The sequence below is a fragment of the Pinus tabuliformis genome, chromosome Q (genome assembly GCF_031772625.1).
Source record: "Pinus tabuliformis cultivar Carrire ecotype Pingquan chromosome Q, CPIR1, whole genome shotgun sequence".
Classification (NCBI taxonomy): Eukaryota; Viridiplantae; Streptophyta; class Pinopsida; order Pinales; family Pinaceae; genus Pinus; species Pinus tabuliformis.
In genome coordinates, this window is record NC_142296.1 from 1,351,330,077 (window position 1) to 1,351,350,072 (window position 19,996).

Below are 19,996 nucleotides of genomic sequence, written 5' to 3' on the forward strand. Positions count from 1 at the left end.
CCATACACCAACATGCAAAGCCATGCATGTCCAAACCAACTATGAAATCACACAAGCAATATGCTACCTGCAAGTATTCCTGATGAAGCTGCCTGATCCTGCTCTTCTTCCTTGATCCCTGCTTTCCTTTCCTTGCTTGCTTTTCCCTTTCTTGCTCTAAAACCTAAGCAAAAACTTGAGCTAAGTGTTTACATTGACCAAGATGTTGCCAACTAATCCTCATAAGCCGTTTTTATCAATGAGTCCTCTGTTTTCTTCAATTTCCATCATTTTCATTCAATTTCCTCCTCACATGCAACCTATGACCTTTTACCTCACATGCATAATATTTATTTGTCTTCTTATTAGACTCATTCTTTTTCTTTGACATTCTCAATGTAAGCTCTCACACATTTGTTTCACCAATGTAAGCTCTTGTACATTTCTTTCACCAATTTAGTGAAAACGCAATAAAAGTTTTGGGTCTTCCTTTTTCTTTTTTTATGGGAAGAAATTTGAAATTTGTTATGAAGTGTTTTTTTTTCAAAATTGTTATATAAAGTAAAAGATATTATTATATAAAGTGTCATGTTAAATTGTTATTATAGAAAGTGTTATGTTAAATGTAAAAAGAATAGGATGTTTAAAATGTTAATTATACATTTATTCTTTTAAAATTAATCCAGTCTGGTTAACTTTAATAAAATACCCATCATATTCAATTGTATTAAGTATCAAGATATAATTATCATTATTTTAAATTTGATAAAAAAAATATTATGATTTAAACTTTAAAAAAACATGTTATAATTTTAAAATTCAACATATGATTATGAATCAGATAAGGTTCCGAAATTTTAAATTTATTAAAAATTTAAAATAAATCATTTTTTTAATAATAAAATTTGAGATTAAAATCATATAATATAAAATTAATTAATTACATTACCTTATTTACTTTTATTATCGAAGAAATTGTATAATTAATTTGATTAAATGTTTTTTCAATTAAAAGCAAATTGTATAGTTGACACAAATAAATATAATATTAACAAAATTTAATAAACACATCTACTAATGAGTTTTTAAGCATTTGTAAGATTATATAATATTATAAGATAAATTTACTTTTATTGTTTATAATGGTAAATTATAATATTAAATAAACAATTATTGTTAATGATCAACTAGACACTTAGATTACTCTAATAATAAAAATATCTAATAAAATATTATTATAAGTAATGATGTAGTCTAACTATTCCATGTTTTATTTTTCTTCACTAGAATCTAGATTGTCATTTTCCAATGTCTAAGATATTTATTGTTTTCCAATATTGTATTCAACTCATTGAAAAGCTTAGAAAACTAGGATTATGTGGACTACATAGCTCAAGCCCTCAAGCTAGTGATTTCAACACATTATTATACCCAAAAAACACAAAAATAAAAAATCTATGGATTGATAAGCAAATCCATTATACCAAAATCCTTCGACCTTTATATGCACAGTTCAATCAATCAATCCCCAATGGAGATCCATTGGCCAAAAATGACCAAAATGTAGTGTACCTCAATTTACTCAACTATTTTTTTCTTTCTTTTTGCAATAAATTCAAAAAAACTCATTATATGAATCTAAGGTTTTACCTCATCATACATCTCATTTGAAAACATCTTTTCTCTAACACAATGTACATTTTCCATAGCTAGTTAAAAGAGAATTCTAGATGGTCCCTTGCTCACTAGTCTAGACACAACAACATATGTGTTCTAGGCATAACTTGTTGGTCAACCTGATCATACTATAGGGATTCATCTTGATTTTATTGGTTAACATATAACACCCTTCCTAAATGCCACATGTGATACTTGTACCCTTTCATGCTAATTTAATTTAACATAAGGGAGTTAGACTTTATGAATAATAAATCCATTGTACTATATCTTATATACTTATGGTGTGTATAAGTCTCTCCTTTTTCTTTCCCATACTTTATAGATTTTTCCCATGGCATTAAGCTTCTCCATGGTATCATACCCATTTATGTTACCTCCTTGCTTTGCATACTCATAATTTCCTTTATGCATTACAAAGAAATTACTATTTTATCCACCCTTAGCTGGCTTATCTTCCTTTGTCGAACTGGGTTAAAAACATGATCCTTGGCATATATTATTATTACTATTTCGAAATAATTACATGACATGCAATTATCATAGTAAACCACCCCTCAACCTCTAACTTCAATCCTAACTTGGTCAAATGTGATGTACCTTCCTCAACCCTTAGTTCTTGTTTTAATGGAATTCATGTACCAATAATTCATTTGGGCGATTGATGTGATTAGTTAAAAATCTTGGTGTGTGTCATGTGACCATGCTACATGGTCTTGTAAAACTAGTTCACATCGCGACTAACACGTGGACCCAATGTGGTTGATTATTTAGATGGTGAGGATTACTGTACAGGGGGATTGTTAGAAGTCCATTTTCTAGCACTATATATATATATATATATATATATATATATATATATATATATATATATATATATATATATATATATATATATATATATGTATATGTATATGTATATGTATATATATATATATATATATATACATATATATATATATATATATATATATATATATACATATATATATATATATATATATATATACATATATATGTATATATATATGTATATATATATATATATATATATATATATATATGTATATATATATATATATATATATATATATATATATGTATATATATATATATATATATATATATATGTATATATATATATATATATATATATATATATATATATGTATATATATATATATATATTTAAAGAAAGAAATACTAATGTAGTTCAATAAGGTCATATTCATCAGGTTTCCCTCCCCCTATAATAGTGTCTAGTGTGTAGATTGGGTAGGGGGATGTCTCATAAAATTATCCCTCTTCCTCATCCTCTAACGATAAGGGAAAGTCATGCTCAATAGAAGGTTGAGCAGGAGGGTACATCACAAGTTTTTTTTGATAGATGCCCATTCTTGATGGTCATGTTCCCAAAGCTGCAACTAATGTAGACATCAAAATTGGCCAACCAAGGTCTTCCTAAGATGATAGGATAACCATTAAACTTGGTTTTGGGCTGCAGGACAAGGAAATCAGTGGGTTACTCCTAGGAGTCAATGGAGACCATTACATCCTCAATAAATCCCTCGGGAGCTATTATGGATCTATCTGCAAGTTGCAGTATGTAACCGCCCTCCTCCCACGTCTACCCAAGTAACTGTACAACTAGGGTAAACATGCGACGAGAGAGGTAAATATAAGGGATTCAACCTCCTTGGTGACCTTAAGGAAATGGAATTGATGGAAAAAAATCAACCATACCATCCACATCAGCAACAATACCCCCAGGGGACATCCCAACCACTCACGCATGCTACCCCTAGGTCCCACTGACCTTTTAGACCTCTTAACATTTGGATGCTCTCATGCTATGGGCATGCCAGCATCCAGGGACCTCTTGAGACTCTTACATGCCTACAAGCCATCGTCTAGGGACTTTTCCCAGCAGACCTATGCCAACATCCCTTGAAATCAAGGCACTTTTCTGGCCCAGAATTTTGGCCACTACCAAAAATTTGTGTAAATTTTAGAATCTATCGAAGACATGATGACAAGGATAAAAAATGAGAAATAAAACTCAGGACTAAGCCTAGCCATCCCCAACTGGGATTGACATTCTGTCAAACACTTGGAATCAATTCAACCTATAGGTCTAGGATACAAGGCAAAGCATGAATGACCGAAAACACTTATGAACCATGGTAAGAAGGATTGCCAACTTCTCCTTTGAACTATTATAAATCAGTTAGTTTTAGCATCCATCATTTTAACAGTCACAAGTAAATACATGAAATAAACATGAAGTGAATCAGCCAATTAACCATGCTTATAACCAATATAAAACCATGTAAATATCAGAGATATGACATCCTTTAAATCCACATATAAACAAGTGAAAAAGTAAGAGAACTTAGCTTTCATTAATAATATGCAAATCCTACAAGGTTTGGGACTTCCATGTACCACTCGACCGTAGACATGGGTGAACAAAATATTTCTTTTAGCCAATCACCCCAATGCCATATTCCAAATATGAATGTAGGATCTCATAGGAAAACCAATCCAAAAACAAGCAAGGGAATCCAAAGGTTAAACCACATCCACCCTCATCAAACCATGATCACACCGAAACTGATGCTCTGATCATAACCGAACATAACTAGGAATTCCATCTAGAATCCATCACCATCCTTGAGGAATTTTTTTCTCCTTGTCTCTCAGGCTTTACCGCAATCCAATCACGGATCACTAGGCCCTAAACCGAGACCAGTCTCTCAGGTTTTACCGTAATCTAAACCCAGATCATTAGGCCCTAAATCAAGACTCCTCCCTCAAAATTTACCATGTATCTTGCCAAAATCGATCAAGGGATTCCTAGGCCTTTGTGAATGAACCTTGAGACCACCTCCACCCTAGATTCTAAAATCCATATGAAAAATCAAAGCTCCAAACCAAAAAAAATATCCCAACACCATGGCAGCCGGAAAAAGGGAAGGCTAGGTTGAAAACCATTGTCATAACCCAATGAAACCATGCCACTGACAACAAGAGAACCATACACCAACATGCAAAGCCATGCATGTCCAAACCAACTAGGAAATCACACATTAAATATGTTACCTGCAAGTATTCCTGCTGAAGTTTCCTGATCCTGCTCTTATTCCTTGATCCTCACTTTCCTTCATTTCCTTTCCTTGCTTTCCTTTCATTTCATTGCTCTAAAACCTGAGCAAAAGCTTAAGCTAATTTCCTCTATTTTCATAAAAAAATGTACCAAAATGCCTTTTTTTTCTTTTAATACATTTGCCTTTGCTAATATCCTTTGCCATAATAAACTGACTGAACACCCACACCAACATATCCTACCCAACATTAAGCTTGGAATAAGTGTCCCTTGCCCGTGGTCTTATTCTTTCCTTTATATACCTTATTACATGGAATTTTCACGAGGGTTGTTAAAAAATATTATAGTAGTCTTCCTCAAGCCCCCTTGGAGTTTGAGATTGAGCATGGTTTCCCTGGTCATCACATTGTTGTAGCCCCAAGGTAAATCAAGGTATTAGGGACCATAATGCCATCAACGTGCACACCTACTACTGGGCTGCCATGATCCAAGTACTTTTGGGAGATTACCCTCCCAAGAATTAGGTCAAACAATTGTCCAACAAAATGGATAGTGGGGGTATCTCTTCTTCTTCTCCTAGGTATTTTGAAACACACTTCCTTGATAAGATTGTTGTAAACAGGGACATGTTTGATGGCTCAAAGAAGGGGTATTTTTACACACAAGTTCTTCAATTCTCCCCATTGTTAAGCCTCTTCTAGGGCGTGTTGTTTACAGTGGACCAAGCGTTCATGGTAGGGAGGTGCATTGGCTTGAGGGATAGTCTATTCCTTGTCCTCTTCAATCTCTCTACGTAGAGAATGTTGGTGATTATCTAGGACCACCTTCCCAGAAGGAAGGTTGATCTCTTGGATTTCCACAACATAAACATGCTAGGATGTCTCCCCACTATAAACCTATTGTGCCTGCTTATTGTTTAGGTTCAAATTGGGTTGAGAAAGAATTTGAGGTTTCTTGAGTGGGGTATGCTGAGGGAGCTATGGTTGAGGTAGTAGAGCAGGAGTTTGGGTTATTTGAGGCCTCCACCCTAGTGAGAGGTCTCTCCATTGGGAAGATTGTGGTGGATATGGCCAGAAAGGAGGATTAATAGGAAGAGGAAGATATTGAGGAGTATAAGGCCAAGGAGGAGGTGTGGGCCATGATGGATGAGTGGAAGGCTACCAAGGCTTTGTTGGAGAGGTAAATCCCCTCTACGGATAGAGGCGATCCCTACTAGCCCAGCAGGGGTCTAGCAACAATCACACAATGCTGCTACGCATATTCCTAATTACAATTAAACAAGAGGTAAAGAGAACCTACTTGGATTCCTGCGCTTGTCGTTTGACGAAGAGATGTTGTCTTCGCTCCTCCGCTTCGGCTGGTCACAATCCTCCGCGATCTTCACGAATAGATACCTGCACACACGAAGAGAAAACAAACACAAGCGTGAAATCTAGTAAAAGTAATCATACACCAGTCAGAAAAGATGTAATTCACATTTAACCATTGCATAGACAAATGAGAATGGAACAATAATAGCAGTCATCTATTATTAATCAGAATAGAGAAGAGTACAACCAAATGTTCTGACGTCGGTAACCTTCTCAGGAGGGGTCAGTCAGCATGTATCTCAAGAATTCACCTTTGAGGATGATTCTCCCAAGACAAACAACTCTCTCTCTCACTCAAATAGCACAAAACAACCTTCCCTAAGCAATCAATCACTTCCACACCTAGCACACCACACCTATAGCAGCAATCTGAGCACTACAAGCTCTGTACAATCCAAGCTATTCCAAGCTAAGTCTAACTATCCAAAAACCAGCTGCTCATGGTAATGGTGGAAGTATATGTAGGAGAAGGAGCCTCCTAAAAGGGTGGAAGGATGAGCTTATCTTCAAGGGAAGTAGTTGCAAAGGGTCGAATAGACATGCCATAGAAGGGAATCGACATTCACAAAGCTAACAACCAAGCCCGGAGTTATCTGGAAGGCTGGTTGTTTGAACAAATTCGCCCAAACTGGATCAGCGCGGATTATGAGGCAACTGACGCGATGTCGCCGCGTCTACATAACTAGGACAGTCAAGTCAGCGCGGAAGAACACGGGAAAGGCGCGCTGGCGACCAACGCGGAAAAGTGATGTCCTTCCGAGCTGGCAGCGCGCGGAATACACTATGGAGCGCCAGTCATCGCGGGTATTTTGCAAACAGACGCGCTCATGAACACAACTTTAGGAAAATGGGTTTTTTGGGCCAGTTTAGAAGGCATAAAGCTTAGTGATTGACACAGCAAGGTGACTGACAGGAAGGCAGTGACAAATTACTGTGTAACAGATGCCCCCTAAAGCATGAAGACCGAGAGAGTGGGAGGGGTGAAATGCTTTACAACACACGCCGAACTGGAACACCACCAGGAAGGACCGAAATATCTCTGATAATCAAGTACATGCAGTCTAGGCATGGGCGCAACCATCCAAAAGACATGCGAAAAGGTCTGTGGAATGGACGCAGCCACCCAGCTAAAGAGACCATAATAATGACAAGGTATGGTCGCAGCCATCCATGGAGACTCGGGTATGGGCGCAGCCATCCATCAATGAGTCATGTAATGATCATCCACAAAATCGCAACCTGGCCCATAACAGACACGGATCCAGGGTCTTGCGCTCCGTCCCGATCTGAACAAAATACAAGTTCAAACATGTGAATATATGAGTCGAAGTCGAACATGCATGAACATCGTCTGATTACCAGTCAATGATGAAAACTGTTAACAGACGCGAGAGGTACCACCAATAATGACAATGGCCCTCAAGGTACTATAGGTACAATCCGCGGCATGTGAATCAATGAGCTGCTGTCGAACATCCACGGAATCATTCGATCGGAGGCCAATAATGAAAACCTCTCGTCGAACACGAAGAACCTGCCATTGAGGCATGCAGGCTCTAAGGCACCTGAAAGGAGTCTCTAAGTCACCTTCCCGGATAATGAGCTGAAGTCGACAGGAAGGGACCTTGATCGAAGGTGGGCCATAATGATTCCCACATCATCGACGCGAGACAGAGGAAAAATGATTTGTGTGAGATGACAGATGAGGTTGTATTATTGCAGAGGTCAACTTCTCTTGAACATATCGGCGGCACTGTAGCGGGTTTGGCAGTATTTGACATCAAATGAGCAGAGGTCATGGTGACAGGGCAATGAGCAGATGAGAGGTCAAAACAGGGTAACCCAAACCCACGGAGGCTAATGTGAAACGAGATGAGATATCCCCACCCAGACACGAATGCAGACTAGTGCCATGTTCAAGAGCGACATACTGCCGACACGACTATGATTACAGTTCCATTTTCCCCACCATTTCTGGCAGGTACCCCGGTTATTTTTGGATGACAAGCTTGACGGGGATAGCATATGCTCGAAGAGTGTCATTTCGACGATGTCCGATGTCATCAAGTGTTTAACGAGCCTGACAAAGGAAAAACTCGGCATCTTTTCTTATTTAGAGAGTCTGAAAAGACAGCGGAAAAGGAGACTCCAGGGGGGGTCCTTTTTCGTAAAGTTGTGTCTCTCGAGCCCGAAAAAGTATAAAACAATGCCCGAAAGAACCGCCTGACCATTTCGATCGAGGAGTACTTTTCGTAAATAGTAACTTCGACCCGAAAAAGTAAAAAAGCAGTCGGAAGTACGTCGTTTTGGAGCCAATAACGAGTGCGAAACGACAAACACCCGACAATCTTTTTAGTTTAAACGGTCGAAAAAAGAGCTTTAAAAGTGACCGCCTCTCGTTCCGTTAACGAGTCGAGAGGGGGACTCGGCAATCTTTTCATCTTTAAACGGTCAGAAAAGAGCTGAAAGCAGACCTCCATTTTTATTCTCTTTAACGAGTCAAAAAGGGAAAAATACTCGACAATCTTTTCATATTTTATGAGTCAGAAAAGAGCTTAAAGGTGACTCATCCTAGAGGAACGAGTGGTATAAAGGGTAGCAACTGGTTCCGGCAATGGTGGAACTGTTCAAAACATGTAATGGTTAAGAGGCTGGCTAATAAAACCACTCATCGCTGCGGTTCCTCAGGAAAGGATAAACAACCAAGTGAGAGCATATGATCGGCCAAAGAGATGGTAGCAATGGAATGAAACAACCAAGGCTCATCTAGCAGAATTCAACGGATAAAAATGGCAATCACGAGATGTAAATCGGGTATGGGTTCATTTTTACACAAGCTTGAACCGTGGAGAACTTTGCTTGGATTCGGTTTCATGTTTACACAAGCTTGAAACGAAAAACTATGCTTGTTATAAGTTCGCATGCCCCCAGCATAATAATGCAAATCGAGGTACATGCCCCCCAAGCTTCATTGCATTCGACAAAGTGGATGGAATGAAGGTTCACTCTCGAGATCTATGAAAGACTCGACTTGTATTTTACGAGATCTTAATCAAAAGACTCGATCTGGAAAGGGAGGTGTTTCATTTTTTAATGAGGTTGACACAGTAAAAGAACTATCCTCATAACCCGTGTTTCATTTTTTAACGAGCTTGACACAAGATCAGGAACTATGCTCCGACACCTAGTTGCATTTTTTAAGGAGCTTGACACAGCAAAGCGAACTATGCTCCACCAGACCTGGTTTCATTTTTTAAGGAGCTTGACACCGGAAAGGAACTATGCTCCACCAGACCTGGTTTCATTTTTTAAGGAGCTTGACACCGGAAAGGAACTATGCTCCACCAGACCTGGTTTCATTTTTTAAGGAGCTTGACACCGGAAAGGAACTATGCTCCACCAGACCTGGTTTCATTTTTTAAGGAGCTTGACACCGGAAAAGAACTATGCTCCACCAGACCTGGTTTCATTTTTTAAGGAGCTTGACACCGGAAAGGAACTATGCTCCACCAGACCTGGTTTCATTTTTTAAGGAGCTTGACACCGGAAAAGAACTATGCTCCATCCAGACTTCATCATAATGAACGGGAAGTGGAGGCCCCCAAGAAAGTGGCTCCGGAGGGAAGGCCGACATCTTGGAAATTAGGACCTAATGCCCCCAGGACACTATGCACGATGGTGTCATCATTGGGTACGGGCACAGGGTAGGTGGCCACATAGTTGATTTGCGGCGAGGCAGATGCAACTTGTGGATGAAAGCCAGGAGGGAAGGACGAGTGCGCCGGAGGGGCTTGTGGATGAACGAACGATAATTGATCGAACGTCACGATTCTTCCATCATGTGGAAAACAAACCACATGGAAAAGTGAAGAAACAAGGGCTCCCATGGCATACACATAGTCACGCCCAAGGAGAAGACTGAAGTCTAAAGATCCTTGGGTAACCGAGACGTCTATATAGACAGTCTTGCCTCCCAAAGTGATAGGAAACTGCGGGAGGATCCCTAATGGCTGACTCGTTCCTCCGTCAAAAGCGGTGAGATTCGGTGCGACGGGTACAAGCGATGGGGAACCCAAAGCCTGCCAAGTAGTAACGGGCATAAGACTAACCGATGCGCCTTCATCCAACACAGTGCCAGGCAGCGCCATATGGGAGGCATAGGCGGTGACCCAGAAAGGCACATGGGATGGAAGGGGAGGGGTAGTCAAACGACTCCAATCGAAGGAAATGACCGAACTACTTGGGAGGGGAACCGTATGGTTGCCCCCTGCTCGGAAGGAACTGAATCGCAATTCTCCGGAGAGGTTGGGATGGGAAAACCATCACCAAGCTCAGGAGAATTTGACGAGACAAGAAGAACATGGGAATTTTGCTCTTCCGAAATAGAGTGGTCGACAGGAAATGAACTCGAGTCGACACTCTTTCCGACCAATGGTTGGTCTGGAACAGGCTGGACATAGCCGGGTTCGGGAAGAGGGGCCTGGACAAGAGAAGAATGTGAATCAATCTCACTGTCGGGAGGCGGATGATCTGCAGCTACAAAGAGACGTTGATATCGAACGGGGAATTGGGGTGAGGGAGCTGGGAGACTTTCCAAGACAACGGAGGCTTTATCCATGAGTGGACAAAGGTGAAGGGGATGATTGCCTTCACAAAGTCTACAGGGGATTCGAATCTTCCCTTTTCCCTTACCGTTCTCAACTGGTGAGATAACATTGCCATGAGCTTTAGCGGACGATGAAGGGCGGGCCGGATCACGGGACCATGCTTCTAAGACCCTGGGAATGCCAGGACAATCGCGAAGAAGATGGTCCTCCTTGCATAATCGACAAGGAAACTTAACCTTCCGCGTGGGAGCGGAAGGGGACCCGACTTCAGGTGTATTCGAGGAGGGAACAAATGTACTTGTCGCCTCTCCCTTAGGGGACTTCTTCTTCTTGGTCTTCTTCTTCTTCTTCTTAGTCACCTGGTTACTCGAACCGAGGTCTTCACCAGGCGAAGTAGAAGATGAGGACGTAGAAGTAGGCGTCGAAGGGGAGAGGTCCACCTTAGGATCAACATGATGTTGTTCAGGTGGAGGGACTGATGGACTAACAGCCGACACGGCAGGGACCAAAGAGGTCGAAAACAACCAAACGGGCAACCCAACAGTTAACCCTGGAAGGGATAATGTTGCCATATAAGGAGCACCAACATTCCCAAGAGGAGGGAAATAACTAGGATTCCCATCAGGAGGGGAACTTGGGTTGGTGAACCCTGGAAAAGTTGCCATTGAGAAAGAAAACGAAACCTACTCAGGCTATCGCACACAAAATCTAACCAGGAAGTGTTATCGTGGCCGAATAAATTTTTTAAGACATTGGAATTAGATTTGACCTTTTCATGTTTCAAGAGTCGAGAAAAGGACGAAAAGATGACTCCAGTCTCCTTCGAATGTTTAATGAGCACGAAGTGACAAGACGCTCACAGGCACCTTTTCATTTAGGGAGTCCGAAAAGGATCAAAAGTGACTGCTCTGGAGATTCTAGGTAAAAGGTGTGCCAGAATTTTCGCAAAACCACAGAATACTTTTTAGGGTACGAGTGGTCAATCTTCGTGAATGCTGTGTTCACTGCATTGCGAATCGTAGGGCGGCCGACTCGGCTTCCTATGGATAAAGGATAAAAGCCTAGTGGGGTCTCCCTATATACGCGACGGTACGTGGGAGCGCAGTCCGTGTTAGACCACTATCGAGTCACAGAAGGAGGAATCACCCAACCTAATGTGAAACAACAGTGACTATGTTTAAAGACGCCAGAACACGTCTCTAACCTAGACCTCTAGATGTTTGCGTTTAGTTCCAATGCGTTTTTAGATTCATTCGGTTCATTTTATAGTTGATCTTGAGTTTAAGTTTCGATTTTAGGTCCTATCGTATGTTCTCTCACAATTACCTAGATGCCAACTACATGCCAAAGAATTTCATTTTGTTCGATGAATTCTAGCTATGAGAGGGTAAAGAATTTTGATCAAACAAAACAAATACAAGCAAACAAGCAACCTAATGCAGCTAAAAGCAAGGAAAGGAAACTTTTTCTTTTGAAAATGCAAATCAACGAAATGTTCTTTTCGTTTTCAATTCTCAAAGCAAAGCTACTAGTTTGATTTTCTTCCAATGGCACAAAGCATCTAAAATAATTTGGAGGAACCGGAACACCAAGTAAACTACTTAATGAAAGCACGCAAAGTTCCCGAAAACACTCAACCAAAGCTTCCAAATCAGAGGAAAACAAACGTCTGCACGAGCTATGTGATCTAAGCTTTGCAAGACAAGCAAGGATCGCAAGCAAGGAGGAAGCGAAAAGAAACCACTTGGAAACACAACCCAAAACACTCCAACAATCACTGAACAAGTGCATGAACAGATCTGAACTCGGCTGGTCGAACAAGCAAATAAGCTCCCTACGGCAGGCTTGACACACACACGGCCTCTAGATGTCCTAGAGCTAGAGTGCGAAATCAATAGAAAAAAGCAAACACCTGAAGGACGAGAGTCACAACCAGTCAACTAGAGACACAACACAATCCAGCAATTGCAAAAACGATGATGGGAACACAAACCAAGCAGCGAAAGCAAAAAGGGAAGGTATTTGCAAACTTGAAACTGAGCAAAAACGAAACCTTATGAAAACAAGCTCCGCAATCAAGCAGTTCAGAGTTCAAACAATGAAAAACAAGTCATCAGACAGGTGGAGAGAAGAAGGGAAAGTCACAGCAAGAGGTTCAGGAGGCCAATTTGGTCAAAAATGAGTTTTACAGGATCAGCGCGGGTAGCCTTCAGCAAGTCGGCGCTGACAGGGGGAGGCCTGTAGCAACTTTGCGACGTCAGCGCGGAAAGACAGGAATAAAGCGCGCTGTCTCAGAAAAACGAGGTCAGCGCGGAAAGAAAACACACAGACGCGATGACAAGAAACACAAAGAAGCGGCGACGCGATGTCAGCGCGGAAGGACACGAATAAAGCACGCTGTCTCTGAAAACGAGGTTAGCGCGACTGTTAGACGTACAGGCGCGACGGAAAGAAAACCCAAAAACAGGGTCGCGATGTCAGCGCGACTGTTTGGAATTAAAACGCGTTGAGCGCAAAAACAAGCAAGGCCAAACTAAAAACTTCCCAAACCAAAGGCAAGAGTTTTTTAACAATAAAGATGCTTCCCAGAAACGCCCAGAAAGTTCATAAGCAAAAGAGACAATCCCAAAAACTCGAAAAGAGATCAATCAAAGCCAAACACAAAAGTGGACTCAAGAGACGAAAAGGCTGATCCCCAGCGGAGTCGCCAAATTGTTGGAGAGGTAAATCCCCTCTACGGATAGAGGCGATCCCTACTAGCCCAGCAGGGGTCTAGCAACAATCACACAATTCTGCTACGCATATTCCTAATTACAATTAAACAAGAGGTAAAGAGCACCTACTTGGATTCCTGCGCTTGTCGTTTGACGAAGAGATGTTGTCTTCGCTCCTCCGCTTCGGCTGGTCACAATCCTCTGCGATCTTCACGAATAGATACCTGCACACACGAAGAGAAAACAAACACAAGCGTGAAATCTAGTAAAAGTAATCATACACCAGTCAGAAAAGATGTAATTCACATTTAACCATTGCATAGACAAATGAGAATGGAACAATAATAGTAGTCATCTATTATTAATCAGAATAGAGAAGAGTACAACCAAATGTTCTCACGTCGGTAACCTTCTCAGGAGGGGTCAGTCAGCATGTATCTCAAGCATTCACCTTTGAGGATGATTCTCCCAAGACAAACAACTCTCTCTCTCACTCAAATAGCACAAAACAACCTTCCCTAAGCAATCAATCACTTCCACACCTAGCACACCACACCTATAGCAGCAATCTGAGCACTACAAGCTCTGTACAATCCAAGCTATTCCAAGCTAAGTCTAACTATCCAAAAACCAGCTGCTCATGGTAATGGTGGAAGTATATGTAGGAGAAGGAGCCTCCTAAAAGGGTGGAAGGATGAGCTTATCTTCAAGGGAAGTAGTTGCAAAGGGTCGAACAGACATGCCATAGAAGGGAATCGACATTCACAAAGCTAACAACCAAGCCCGGAGTTATCTGGAAGGCTGGTTGTTTGAACAAATTCGCACAAACTGGATCAGCGCGGATTATGAGGCAACTGACACGATGTCGCCGCGTCTACATAACTAGGACAGTCAAGTCAGCGCGGAAGAACACGGGAAAGGCGCGCTGGCGACCAGCGCGGAAAAGTGATGTCCTTCCGAGCTGGCAGCACGCGGAATACACTATGGAGCGCCAGTCATCGCGGGTATTTTGCAAACAGACGCGCTGATGAACAAAATTTTAGGAAAATGGGTTTTTTGGGCCAGTTTAGAAGGCATAAAGCTTAGTGATTGACATAGCAAGGTGACTGAAAGGAAGGCAGTGACAAATTACTGTGTAACAGGCTTAAAAGGTGCATTGTTATTTGGATTGTAATGAGGATAGTGCACACCTTGCATTACCTGCTAATATGGTTGAGGGCCTTAAGGCCTCCTTTGGTTAATAAAGCAGAGTTTCTCTGAACCACCTTTTTCCCCTTGGTATATAGCCTTTAGACCTATCAAAGAGAGACATTCTTCCATTGAATGGTTTTCTTCACAAAAAAGTAGACTTCTATGACATTCAGTGGGCACTCATTCCTAGGGTGTCTTTCAGTGCATCTAAGGTAGAAGATACCTAATGCCCTTTCTGCTTCGTCTTGGTTCCTTTTAATTTGCGTAGTATCCATCTGTAGGGGAAACATATGCAACATGTCACTCTTAAAATCCTCCAACATACTTCTATCCCATGTTTGAGGGTTGATGTAGAGGGATATGAACTAACCAAGCCTTGGCTAGACCCACCCTTTTTCCTAGCAGCCCTAGAGCGATTCGTATATATTGTGTTGATGACATCATAAATAAAGTAAGAGATGTATCTTTGAGGCACCATGTTGAGGGTTTCCATTATATCCTCCCTGATCCCTTAGAGAAGAACTAGCTTGGGTGATTCAAGATCAGGGGTACAATTAGCCCTCCTATAATTGAGTTGGAATATCTCCTCATAGTCCTCTAAGGATTCATTTGTTCCTAGGGTCATCCTTAAGATTTCGTCCCCTGTTTCCTTGGAACTGTATTAATCACTATACTTGTCATTGAAGGCTTGCTGCATGTGGGCCTAGGTAGTGATGTTGCCTCTAGGTAAAATCATAAACAAGAGCAAGGCTACATCTTTGAGGGTAGATGGAAATAAATTTAGCTTATGTTCATCCGAGGCATAGTCATAGGTTCTACAAAAAACAAAAAATTCAAACATGAAGGTGTGAGGATCTCCAGAGGTTAGGCCATGGAAATGTGGAAGGGAAACATGGCTTATATTATTCATTCTGGCCTCCCCATTAGTTTCCCTGATCGAGAAAAGCTTATCTTATCTATTTTTAGCCATGGTTTGGGTAGGTGATATAGTTTCTTCTTTCCCTATGGGTTCCTTAAAAATTTCAGGTTGCTTTCCTAGAGGCTTTTATAAATCCCCTATAGTGAGAGAGGGAAGTTCACAATCACCAAAGAAGAATCAAGGTTGACTGTTTGAAGGGGTGGGGGTTTTTGGTAACAATTTCCCTTGAATTTCTATACTCCTACAAGGCATGAAAGAACTAGCTATGTTTTTTGAACTCTTTTTCTCCTTTTTTTTTCCTGAAGCTTTCAAATCAATAAGACTAATGCAAAGTAAAAAACAAGTAACTCCTAAGTAGAAACAACACCTACTTGAACACCTCCCCGACAACAATGCCAAAAAGTGATGAGCTATGGTATTGCACCAAGGATGTTGTAACTCCCAATGCTTATCAACCTAAATTATCAACTTGGGGTTCATACAAACTTAGAGGTGATAGTGATGTTGCCTCTAGGTAAAATCATAAACAAGAGCAAGGCTACATCTTTGAGGGTAGATGGAAATAAATTTAGCTTATGTTCATCTGAGGCATAGTCATAGGTCCTACAAAAAACAACAAATTCAAACACGAAGGTGTGAGGATCTTTAGAGGTTAGGCCATGGAAATGTGGAAGGGAAACATGGCTTACATTACTCATTCTTGCCTACCCGTTAGTTTCCCTCATAGGGAAAATCTCATCTTATCTATTTTTAGCCATGGTTTGTGTAGGTGAGATATGTTTTTCTTCCCCTATGGGTTCCTAAAAAATTCCAGGTTTCTCACCTAGAGGCTTTTCTTATTCCCCTATAGTGAGAGAGGAAAGTTCACAATCACCAAATAAGAATACAGGTTGATTGCTTGAAGGGGTGGGGGTTTTTGGTAAGAATATCCCTTGATTTTCCCCACTCCTACGAGGCATGAAAGAACTAGCTATTTTTTTTTGAATTCTTTTTCTCCTTTTTTTCGTGAAGCTTTCAAACCAATAAGACTAATGCAAAGAAAAAAACAAGTAACTCCTAAGTAGAAACAACACCTACTTGAACACCTCCTTGACAACAGCGCCAAAAAATGATGAGCTATGGTATTGCACCAAGGATGTTGCAACTCCCAATGCTTATGAACCTAAATTATCAACTTGGGGTTCATACAAACTTAGAGGTGATAGTGCTATATGCACAACATGTTAGGTTCTACTCATGTCATCCTCAATTGTTAGATTAGATCAAGGTATTCAAATACCACTCCTTCGACTAACTACAGATATAATTTCTTATGAAAGCATATCGTGATTGCAAGGAAATGAACTTGATTCTAACGACAGAAATGAAAATGCCATTAATTAAATGCAAATGCTAATTTAAATGTCATGAAAGGGAAAGGCTAGTCTAGTTGCAAAATTAAACCCCGCCACTCTATTTGCACACTGTTGTAGCGGCTACAACCACCCTCCAAAATTTTTCCTTAGATTCGTTTTGGAGCCTCCTTACCAACCATCCTCAACAGCATGTATTTCACTATCAAGTACATGAGATTTAGTGGTTTTCTAGCAGCTTCCCAGCCTCTGCATGATAGCTTGTTGCACTCCTGTCAGAGGCTGCTTCTGTAGAGTTGGTCTAGCTGCTGGCTGAGCAACTCCCTCAAGAAATTGCGCAATACTGGAGGGGAACCAGTCTTCCCTTTAGAAATTGCATAAATTTGTACTCGCAGCCTATTGGGCTCAGAAACTATGCAATTTCTATATGCAATACCTATATGTCATGTTGTTATCATTGTAAGCTGCTCCTCAACCTCTTATTTTAATATTATATTGGTTAAATGTGATGTACCATCGTTAACCCTTAGTCCTTGTTTTGATAGAATTCATTGATCAACCATTTAATTGGGTTACTCATACAATTTTTTAAACAGTGTGGTGTGCATCACATGAAAATGCTACATGGTCATGTAACATTGGTTCAAACCAGTGCTAGGGCATGGCCCACATGTGGTTAATTATTCAGATGGTCACGATCAGAAAGGGTGATCCAACGCTATAGAAATTTGGATAGATAACCTATCTTTATTTCCTTTCAATTTCTTCATTTTGTATTTTTTGGCCACTTGACACGCTTCTTTGCAACTAAGACAGTTGCGTTGAATTATGACCATAGACTTCACCACTCAATTATTGGTGCGTCCATTTCATTCCCCATAAGAGATCGTAATATTCTCAAGAGAACAACTTGAACGCATTTTTGAGCTACTTAAGAGGTAAGCTTTGACCCTGGGAATTCGATTTTTTCCTCTCACTAGATTTATGTCATAACATGAGGGTGTCGTACATTAATTTTCTAAAATTATATACTCTTAAACAAAAACACACACACACACACAAATTCCATTTAATATGTTGACCTTTTTTTAATTTTTAAGGTAAATGAAGTTTTAGAATTTTAAAGCAAATTAATAACTAATAAAAATTTATTAAATTTTTTTTAAATAATAAAATAATATCAAGTTCATTTAAAATAATTAAAATAATTTTCAAGTGGGTGTAGCTTAGGGAGGAGGTGATATTATCCTCCCCACTGAGGATTCCAACCCTATCTATATTGACATGCTCACTCCTTGGGAATCACTTCTACATAAATAATTTGTTTACTTTATTAGATATGAAACTAAATTAACATTGAAACTCAAAGAGAAATATAGTGATTATAACGTTCAAGATGCCCCAAGTGCTAGAGCACAGAGATATCTTAAAGAGAGGTAATGAATTATTAGGATGAGAGTGGATAGACCTTCTTAGTTCATATTTTATTAGGGACTATAATTCAAGTGCATTTACTTGGATATTATAGGATGCATAAAATAGTATTTCTCAAGGGAGAGTATACCTAGTAGGCTATGTGCTATCCATGTTGTTAGATTCTTTAGCTCATTTTAATTTACAATTCTAATTAATAGCAAATCGTGTGAAATGTTTAACATTATAATTTTTTCTAAACATTTTTAAAGTATTAAAATTAGAACTCTAATGAAATCTTGATTAATAATAAAGTAACAATATTTTCCAATTTAAGAATTTTAATATTTCCTAAGAGAAGAAAACCTTACACACACACACACACATTACAATTGTAAAAAAATTGTTTTTTAATATTTAATAAATTTCCACAATTTTTTATAATTTTATTAAAATACACAATCAATACACTAAGCTTATAATTTATTAGTAAATACAAAATAATTAAAAATTTAGTTACAAACATAATATATAAATTATTCATTTAATTCAAATTTGAGTACTCTTTAAGTGCGACTTTTTATGGGATTCCCCAAAAATATGCTCAAAAATCCAAAAAATCGCACTTAAGGACTACTCCATTAAAATTACATCTCATTCTATACATTTTAAATAAGCATGTGTAAGAGAAATATTATAAAGAATTAGAACCCTTATTACACCGTAAGGCGTTTCCCTTTGAAATGAACCCCCCCAAATGCCTTTGTGTCTTAATCGTAGCCGTTAGATGTAATGTTAGACGATTGAAGAGAAATTAGCCGTCTAATTAATAACTAATACATTAAGGTTTTTTAAGGTTTAGTTAATAAATCGGTTTCTGTTACGTACCAAACTTTACCCTAACGACCTCACTGAACCCGTCCTGCCCGCAAATATCCGCGTTTGATGTAGAGGAGGGTGGGGGTGTTGAGGAGGGTGCAACGGAGTTGCTGCAGAGGAGGGCGGCGGACCTGCAGAGAAGGGAGAAGGGTTTCGACGAGGGTCGCAGAGGATGAGGTGACTCTTTCTTCGCTGCATGAGGGTTGCGTAGGTCGTTTTTTCTGTAGATTGTTTTTCCCTCGCCCTCTACATATTACGGTGGTAGTTATGAAGTTTTATATATATTTGGGTCACTGTTATCTTAAATGTTACTTTATCTTTGTTGTTCGTGAAAACTTGCAGGTGTATGGAGGATTGATTCTACTCTGCGTAAGGAGAAAGCCCTACAAGTTACCTGTTGATACAAGTTAAAAACAGGTGTGTTAAACTAATGCAGAGTGGTGCCATCATCAGTGTCTTGTTTCTGGTGAACAGACTCTAGAAATCTTAGATACAAACTTCAATATCTGTTTTCATCTGCTGGTTAATTAAGTTTTTTTTCCAAACTATTTTCCCCTGTAAAAAGATATTAGTCAATTTCCGTAGCACCGTGAGGATTAGATTGTATGGATTATATTATTTTTTTTTTTTTTTTTCCGCAGAGACTATTAATTTCCATAGCACTGTATAGATTATGTTGGTTACTCCTTGTGCTGTTTGGCTCTTGACCTCCTTCTCATGTTCGCCACAAATGCCTCTTGATAGTCTAAGGAGTCTCAGATGGAGAATCCATGCCTCTTGATAGTCTAA